This window comes from Oncorhynchus nerka, unplaced genomic scaffold, assembly GCF_034236695.1.
Source record: "Oncorhynchus nerka isolate Pitt River unplaced genomic scaffold, Oner_Uvic_2.0 unplaced_scaffold_1171, whole genome shotgun sequence".
Taxonomy (NCBI): domain Eukaryota; kingdom Metazoa; phylum Chordata; class Actinopteri; order Salmoniformes; family Salmonidae; genus Oncorhynchus; species Oncorhynchus nerka.
Genome location: NW_027040171.1, coordinates 160,188 through 167,687, shown reverse-complemented (window position 1 = coordinate 167,687; position 7,500 = coordinate 160,188). Strand labels below are relative to the sequence as shown.

Below are 7,500 nucleotides of genomic sequence, written 5' to 3'. Positions count from 1 at the left end.
ATGAGTAATACATAGACTAAAATACAGTAGAATAGAATACAGTATATACATATGAGATGAGTAATGCAGGATATGTGAACATTATTAAAGTAGGAAAGGAGTGAAAGAGATCAGAGTCAACAGTATTTGGACATGCCATAGATGGCATAGAACACTTGTCCCAGTGGTCTGGCATTAGCGATGTAGAACAGAGCTACATGACCCCACCTAACTCCCAGCTGTCTGAACAGAGCTACATGACCCCACCTAACTCCCAGCTGTTATAACAGAGCTACATGACCCCAGAGCTACATGACCCCACCTAACTCCCAGCTGTTATAACAGAGCTACATGACCCCACCTAACTCAGAGCTACATGACCCCACCTAACTCCCAGCTGTCAGAAATCATCCACGCCACATCTAGGGTGGGTCAGGGTTCAAGATGTATTTTTGTCCAGGCCTTTACTTCACTACTTTACTTTACTACCCCCTCTTGACCTCTACTTCAGCAGGAGATGTTATAAACATTTATTCAGACAGCCTCTCTAGCTACCCACAACCTGCCTTTAGTCAGACAGCCTCTCTAGCTACCCACAACCTGCCTTTAGTCAGACAGCCTCTCTAGCTACCCACAACCTGCCTTTAGTCAGACTACCTCTCTAGCTACCCACAACCTGCCTTTATTCAGACAGCCTCTCTAGCTACCCACAACCTGTCTTTATTCAGACAGCCTCTCTAACTACCCACAACCTGCCTTTATTCAGACAGCCTCTCTAGCTACCCACAACCTGCCTTTATTCAGACTACCTCTCTAGCTACCCACAACCTGCCTTTATTCAGACAGCCTCTCTAACTACCCACAACCTGCCTTTAGTCAGACAGCCTCTCTAACTACCCACAACCTGCCTTTAGTCAGACTACCTCTCTAGCTACCCACAACCTGCCTTTAGTCAGACAGCCTCTCTAGCTACCCACAACCTGCCTTTAGTCAGACAGCCTGTCTAGCTACCCACAACCTGTCTTTATTCAGACTACCTCTCTAGCTACCCACAACCTGTCTTTATTCAGACAGCCTCTCTAGCTACCCACAACCTGCCTTTATTCAGACAGCCTCTCTAACTACCCACAACCTGCCTTTATTCAGACAGCCTCTCTAACTACCCACAACCTGCCTTTATTCAGACAGCCTCTCTAGCTACCCACAACCTGCCTTTATTCAGACAGCCTCTCTAGCTACCCACAACCTGTCTTTATTCAGACAGCCTCTCTAGCTACCCACAACCTGTCTTTAGTCAGACAGCCTCTCTAGCTACCCACAACCTGCCTTTATTCAGACAGCCTCTCTAGCTACCCACAACCTGTCTTTATTCAGACAGCCTCTCTAGCTACCCACAACCTGCCTTAATTCAGACAGCCTCTCTAGCTACCCACAACCTGTCTTTAGTCAGACAGCCTCTCTAGCTACCCACAACCTGCCTTTATTCAGACAGCCTCTCTAGCTACCCACAACCTGTCTTTGGTCAGACAGCCTCTCTAGCTACCCACAACCTGCCTTAATTCAGACAGCCTCTCTAGCTACCCACAGCCTCTCTAGCTACCCACAACCTGCCTTTATTCAGACAGCCTCTCTAGCTACCCACAACCTGTCTTTGGTCAGACAGCCTCTCTAGCTACCCACAACCTGTCTTTATTCAGACAGCCTCTCTAACTACCCACAACCTGCCTTTAGTCAGACAGCCTCTCTAGCTACCCACAACCTGTCTTTAGTCAGACAGCCTCTCTAGCTACCCACAACCTGCCTTTATTCAGACAGCCTCTCTAGCTACCCACAACCTGTCTTTGGTCAGACAGCCTCTCTAGCTACCCACAACCTGTCTTTATTCAGACAGCCTCTCTAACTACCCACAACCTGCCTTTATTCAGACAGCCTCTCTAGCTACCCACAACCTGCCTTTATTCAGACTACCTCTCTAACTACCCACAACCTGCCTTTATTCAGACAGCCTCTCTAACTACCCACAACCTGCCTTTATTCAGACAGCCTCTCTAGCTACCCACAACCTGTCTTTATTCAGATACCTCTCTAGCTACCCACAACCTGCCTTTATTCAGACTACCTCTCTAGCTACCCACAACCTGCCTTTATTCAGACAGCCTCTCTAGCTACCCACAACCTGCCTTTATTCAGACAGCCTCTCTAACTACCCACAACCTGCCTTTATTCAGACTACCTCTCTAGCTACCCACAACCTGTCTTTATTCAGATACCTCTCTAGCTACCCACAACCTGCCTTTAGTCAGACAGCCTCTCTAACTACCCACAACCTGCCTTTATTCAGACAGCCTCTCTAGCTACCCACAACCTGCCTTTATTCAGACAGCCTCTCTAACTACCCACAACCTGCCTTTATTCAGACAGCCTCTCTAGCTACCCACAACCTGTCTTTAGTCAGACTACCTCTCTAGCTACCCACAACCTGCCTTTATTCAGACTGCAGCACAATAACATGTTGACAAAGGCTGACATGACTGACATGTTGACAAAGGGTATGGACTGATTACAGAACAGTTTCTACTAAAGGCCTTGACATGACCTGAAGGGATCCTACACTGATGGACTGATTGCAGAACAGTTTCTACTAAAGGCCTTGACATTTAGGAGAGCCTTGAAAGTGGTGCCGTCCAGTGTTTTACCCTCCTCTCAGAAGTCGTGTTGTGGACCTCTGTTCAGCGGTGTTGTTGTAGGATGTCAGCAGGTTGTGATTGGGGCTCGCGTAACGTTACAGCCCTACCTTGGACTGGGTTTAGTTTATTTGCACAAGTAGAACAGTTTGTAACAGTAAAAAAACAACAACTGTTTGTTTGGGGGAAGAGCTGAAAGGGGTCGTCGACTGTGGGGTCTTAACCACTATGAGTTTTAACCATGGTGTTTTAACCAATGTGTGTTTGACACTAATATGGGTTTGACCCACAGGGTTTTAACTGTGTGAATGTCTATCTTCCAGGGAAAGTTAACCCCACCCAGTGTGAGGCCATGACCATGGTAGCAGCCCAGGTGATGGGAAACAACGTGGCTGTGACCATCGGAGGCAGCAACGGACACTTTGAGCTTAACGTCTTCAAGCCAACGATGGTAAGAACCGATATTACTCGTGGGACCGAGACGTGATAGCAATAGGCCAGTTTCACCGTGGACTGAGACAATGATAATAGGCTGTTTCAACGCTCGCTTCTAATGATGGTAAGAACTGATATTACCGGACTGAGACAGCGCCAATAGGCCTTCAACGTCAAGCCAATGATGGTAAGAACCGATTACCGCGACCGAGAGTGCTAACAGCCAGTTTCACCGTGGACTGAGACAATGCCATAGGGCTCACCGTTGGGACTAAGACAATGCTAATAGGCCACCACCGTGGGACTGAGACACAATAGGCCACATTCACCGTGGACTAAGACAATGCCAATAGCCACCTTTCACTGGGTGGACCAAGACATGCTAACAGGCCACTCTCACTGTGACCAAGACAATGCTAATAGGCCACTCAATCGCGGGATCAAGACGATGCCAATAGCCAGTTTCTCACTGCGACTAAGACGATGCTACAGGCCAGTTTCACCGCGGACCAAGACACCGTTACAGGCCAGTTTCACCGTGGACTGAGATCGATGCTAATAGCTGCTTCACTGCGACTAAGACGACAGCATGCGGGCCAGTTTCACCGTGACGCCAAGACACTGGTACAGCCAGTTTCAACAGCATAGGCCAGTTTCACCGTGGACTGAGACAATGCTAATAGGCCAGTTTCAATGCTGGAGACTATGCTAATAGCCAGTTTCACCGTGGACTGAGACGATGCTAATAGGCCAGTTTCACCGTGGACTGAGACGATGCTAATAGGCCAGTTTCACGTGGACTAAGACAATGCTAATAGGCCAGTTTCACCGTGGACTAAGACAATGCTAATAGGCCAGTTTCACCGCGGACTGAGACAATGCTAAGACTAAGATGCTAATAGGCCAGTTTCACCGTGGACTGAGACAATGCTAATAGGCCAGTTTCACCGCGGACTAAGACCGTGCTAACAGCCAGTTTCACCGTGGACTGAGACAATGCTAATAGGCCAGTTTCACCGTGGACTGAGACAATGCTAATAGGCCAGTTTCACCGTGGACTGAGACAACTAATAGGCCAGTTTCACCGTAACAAACCTATCAACATAACCACGACTAAAGAGATGATTGTGGACTACAGGAAAGGAGCACCGAGCACGTCCCCATTTCATCGACAGGGCTGTCTGCCATCTGCCCGGTACAGTTGAAACGGAGATTCATCCGTGAAGAGAACACTTCTTCTCCAGCGTGACCACTGGCCCGACGCTTTGCTAAGCTGTCAGCTTTGCCTTAGCTGGTATACTGGTTTGGTTTACTACATGATTTCATATGTGTTATTTCATGTTTGATGTTCAATCATTATTCTACAATGTAGGCCATAAATATAAAGAAAGAAAATCCTGGAATGAGTCGGTGTGTCCAAACATTTGACTGGTACTGTGTATAAGTAGCCTTCATCATTCTGGTACTGGTACTGTGTATAAGTAGCCTTCATCATTCTGGTACTGGTACTGTGTATAAGTAGCCTTCATCATTCTGGTACTGGTACTGTGTATAAGTAGCCTTCATCATTCTGGTACTGGTACTGTGTATAAGTAGCCTTCATCATTCTGGTACTGGTACTGTGTATAAGTAGCCTTCATCATTCTGGTACTGGTACTGTGTATAAGTAGCCTTCATCATTCTGGTACTGTGTATAAGTAGCCTTCATCATTCTGGTACTGTGTATAAGTAGCCTTCATCATTCTGGTACTGGTACTGTGTATAAGTAGCCTTCATCATTCTGGTACTGGTACTGTGTATAAGTAGCCTTCATCATTCTGGTACTGGTACTGTGTATAAGTAGCCTTCATCATTCTGGTACTGGCACTGTGTATAAGTAGCCTTCATCATTCTGGTACTGGTACTGTGTATAAGTAGCCTTCATCATTCTGGTACTGGTACTGTGTATAAGTAGCCTTCATCATTCTGGTACTGGTACTGTGTATAAGTAGCCTTCATCATTCTGGTACTGGTACTGTGTATAAGTAGCCTTCATCATTCTGGTACTGGTACTGTGTATAAGTAGCCTTCATCATTCTGGTACTGGTACTGTGTATAAGTAGCCTTCATCATTCTGGTACTGGTACTGTGTATAAGTAGCCTTCATCATTCTGGTACTGGTACTGTGTATAAGTAGCCTTCGTCATTCTGGTACTGGTACTGTGTATAAGTAGCCTTCGTCATTCTGGTACTGGTACTGTGTATAAGTAGCCTTCGTCATTCTGGTACTGGTACTGTGTATAAGTAGCCTTCATCATTCTGGTACTGGTACTGTGTATAAGTAGCCTTCATCATTCTGGTACTGGTACTGTGTATAAGTAGCCTTCATCATTCTGGTACTGGTACTGTATGCACAAACTGTTCCCGACTGTTGTGGATGGGAATCATGCAGATGCCTTAACTCCTCTCCTCCTCCTCCTCCTCCAGGCTGCTGGGGGGTGCCTCAGTCATAATGTAACACCTCAGTGTTGACCTCAGCCAGGCTGCTGGGGGGTGCCTCAGTCATAATGTAACTCCTCCTCCTCCTCCTCCTCCAGGCTGCTGGGGGTACCTCAGTCATAATGTAACTCCTCCTCCTCCTCCTCCTCCAGGCTGCTGGGGGGTACCTCAGTCATAATGTAACTCCTCCTCCTCCTCCTCCTCCTCCTCCAGGCTGCTGGGGGGTACCTCAGTCATAATGTAACTCCTCCTCCTCCTCCTCCTCCTCCAGGCTGCTGGGGGGTGCCTCAGTCATAATGTAACTCCTCCTCCTCTCTCCTCCTCCTCCTCCTCCTCCTCCAGGCTGCTGGGGGTGACCTCAGTCATAATGTAACCTCCTCCTCCTCCTCTCCAGGCTGTGGGGTACCTCAGTCATAATGTAACTCCTCCTCCTCTCTCCTCCTCCCAGGCTGCTGGTGGTACCTCAGTCATAATGTAACTCCTCCTCCTCCTCCTCCTCCAGGCTGCTGGGGGGTGCCTCAGTCATAATGTAACTCCTCCTCCTCCTCCTCCTCCTCCAGGCTGCTGGGGGGTGCCTCAGTCATAATGTAACTCCTCCTCCTCCTCCTCCTCCTCCTCCAGGCTGCTGGGGGGTGCCTCAGTCATAATGTAACTCCTCCTCCTCCTCCTCCTCCTCCAGGCTGCTGGGGGGTGCCTCAGTCATAATGTAACTCCTCCTCCTCCTCCTCCTCCTCCAGGCTGCTGGGGGGTGCCTCAGTCATAATGTAACTCCTCCTCCTCCTCCTCCTCCAGGCTGCTGGGGGGTGCCTCAGTCATAATGTAACTCCTCCTCCTCTCTCCTCCTCCAGGCTGCTGGGGGGTGCCTCAGTCATAATGTAACTCCTCCTCCTCCTCCTCCTCCAGGCTGCTGGGGGGTGCCTCAGTCATAATGTAACTCCTCCTCCTCCTCCAGGCTGCTGGGGGGTGCCTCAGTCATAATGTAACTCCTCCTCCTCCTCCTCCTCCAGGCTGCTGGGGGGTGCCTCAGTCATAATGTAACTCCTCCTCCTCTCTCCTCCTCCCAGATTAAGTGTTGACCTCAGCCAGGCTGCTGGGGGATGCCTCAGTCATAATGTAACTCCTCCTCCCAGATTAAGAACGTGTTGACCTCAGCCAGGCTGCTGGGGGGTGCCTCAGTCATAATGTAACTCCTCCTCCCAGATTAAGAACGTGTTGACCTCAGCCAGGCTGCTGGGGGGTGCCTCAGTCATAATGTAACTCCTCCTCCCAGATTAAGAACGTGCTGACCTCAGCCAGGCTGCTGGGGGTGCCTCAGTCATAATGTAACCCTCCTCCTCCTCCTCTCTCTCCTTCTCCCAGATTAAGAACGTGCTGAACTCAGCCAGGCTGCTAGGCGATGCCTCGGTCATAATGTAACCCTCCTCCTCCTCCTCTCTTCCTCCTCCCAGATTAAGAACGTGCTGAACTCAGCCAGGGCTGCTGGGCGATGCCTCGTCATAATGTAACCCTCCTCCTCCTCCTCTCTTCCTCCTCCCAGATTAAGAACGTGTTTAACTCAGCCAGGCTGCTGATGGCGTGCCTCGGTCATAATGTAACTCCTCCTCCTCCTCCTCTCTCCTCCTCCCAGATTAAGTGCTGAACTCAGCCAGGCTGCTGGGCGATGCCTCGGTCATAATGTAACCTCCTCCTCCTCCCTCCTCTCTTCCTCCTCCCAGATTAAGAACGTGTTGAACTCAGCCAGGCTGCTGGGCGATGCCTCGGTCATAATGTAACTCTCCTCCTCCTCTCTTCCTTCTCCCAGATTAAGAACGTGTTGAACTCAGCCAGGCTGCTGGCGATGCCTCAAGTCATAATGTAACTCCTCCTCCTCCTCCTCTCTTCCCTCCTCCCAGATTAGCAATATGCAACTGAACGGGGGCATGCT

General features: G+C 49.3%; 1 long non-coding RNA gene across 2 annotated transcripts in view; it reads left to right on the top strand.

The window, feature by feature from the left end:
- The window catches only part of LOC135569864 (uncharacterized), an 8,280-nt gene extending 941 nt beyond the window's left edge, over positions 1-7,339 (top strand). The window contains exons 2-3 of one of the 2 annotated variants that reach the window (XR_010463296.1): positions 2,987-3,114; positions 7,292-7,339. This is a non-coding gene — a long non-coding RNA (uncharacterized LOC135569864). Of the gene's footprint in view, positions 1-2,986; positions 3,115-6,846; positions 6,863-7,291 lie in introns of those variants that run through there. The other variant, XR_010463297.1, reaches the window with a different exon arrangement.
- The last annotated feature ends 161 nt before the right edge of the window (positions 7,340-7,500 follow it).